This window comes from Gavialis gangeticus, unplaced genomic scaffold, assembly GCF_001723915.1.
Source record: "Gavialis gangeticus isolate Ggan-Ray unplaced genomic scaffold, GavGan_comp1, whole genome shotgun sequence".
Lineage (NCBI taxonomy): Eukaryota > Metazoa > Chordata > Crocodylia > Gavialidae > Gavialis > Gavialis gangeticus.
The window spans coordinates 44077170-44078647 of NW_017729031.1; the positions used below are offsets into that span (position 1 = coordinate 44077170).

Here is a 1478-nt window from a genome sequence, read left to right on the forward strand (position 1 = left end):
CATTGTCACACCCTTTCTTTTCTTGAAGGCACCCACTTTAAATATCGTATAGTACAGTAATAAGATTAATATAAAAAACCTTCCCCTACCCACTGTCACTTGCTCTGTTCCATTTGCTCTGAATTTCACATTAATGCATTAACTAAAATCCATCAGTGGGTGGGTCTTCACGTGCGTCCTAATACTCATGAGCTTATTTTAATGCACATCAAAATGTCACAAAAAACATGCTGTTTAGCTAATGCACATTAAAATAGGCTAACTTGCATTTTTCTAGTACCTCACAATGGAGCTACTACATTTAATGCACATTACTTAAAGCATATTAATGAATGTGTAGATGCACACAGTCTCTGCACAATATAGACTAAAGATGTTAGTTTTATGAAATGCTTATTTATAAACCTTGACTGCATGTGGAAGTGTAAACTAAGGCCTAATAGAAGGACATGGACATAACACAGCACACAACTCTCAGAGCTGTATAATTTACTTACTTTAATGTAATTTCTAGGGCAGGTTTTAGAAACTTTATGGAATATTCTGAAAGCTCCGAGTGGACAGATATGATAAACTTTTATTCATGTTGAAGTAAGGGGTGCTCATCTGCCCTTATAAATCTCAATGGGAAAAGTAACCAGCCTCTGAAGGCATGAGACTCTTTGTTACAAGGTCATCTTAAAGCAGAGCTGAAATAAAAGGACTAGTTATTGTGATATCAGTTTCTACCTGATTTGCAGTAGAAAAATACCAAAAAGTCTTCTTATCTTATTCCAGGGGCAAGATTAAAGATTAGAAGGCTTGGGTTTCTTTCTCATAGGCCAACATCATATGTTGCTCTGAACAAAGAGGAGGAGTCTGATGAGCACTGTCCCCTCTTCCCTCCTCCCATGGTTAGCAGTTCATCAGTTTTAATGTAATCTGAGACTATGTGAGTTGAGTTAGATTACCTGACATCCAGTGGCCAGGTAATTTGAAAACATTTTTTATAATTAGAGTAATGATTATTTAGACTAGTAACAGATAATGTGCTTATTGGTTGAAAGAGCCTGGTTTAAAGGACCAACCTTGCTTCCACAGATGCCTCTGCTGTCAAAGAAATCAAAGCAGGCTAGAAACACAGGGTTACTGAATCTCCATCTCTAACGTGTGGGGCAAGGCAGGTTTTGACCTCTTGTGCCTTTAAAGCAGTTCATCAGGGCTGCTAGAGGTTTAAGACCCACTATGTCCCTGAAGCAACTACTGAAGTCCTGTGAACAGCACAGCCAAACCCACCTAGTACCCGACTTAAATGACTTTCTGTAAGATAACTATTTCCTGCCCTTTTGACTTATATTTTTTTTGATAAGTAGAATGTACCTAACATAAAGCAGAAGGAGAACAAACTCAAGAACTTAAAGTTTCGTATTTTGCCTGCTCTTTTGATTAGCCTACTCATATTTTTCATAGATTCATAGATTAAGGGTCGGAAGGGACCT

General features: G+C 37.7%; 1 protein-coding gene across 3 annotated transcripts in view; it reads right to left on the reverse strand.

Moving 5' to 3' along the window:
- RBMS1 (RNA binding motif single stranded interacting protein 1) overlaps positions 1-1478 on the reverse strand; it is a 269316-nt gene that overhangs the window by 16368 nt on the left and 251470 nt on the right. The gene's annotated exons all lie outside the window — the stretch shown is intronic.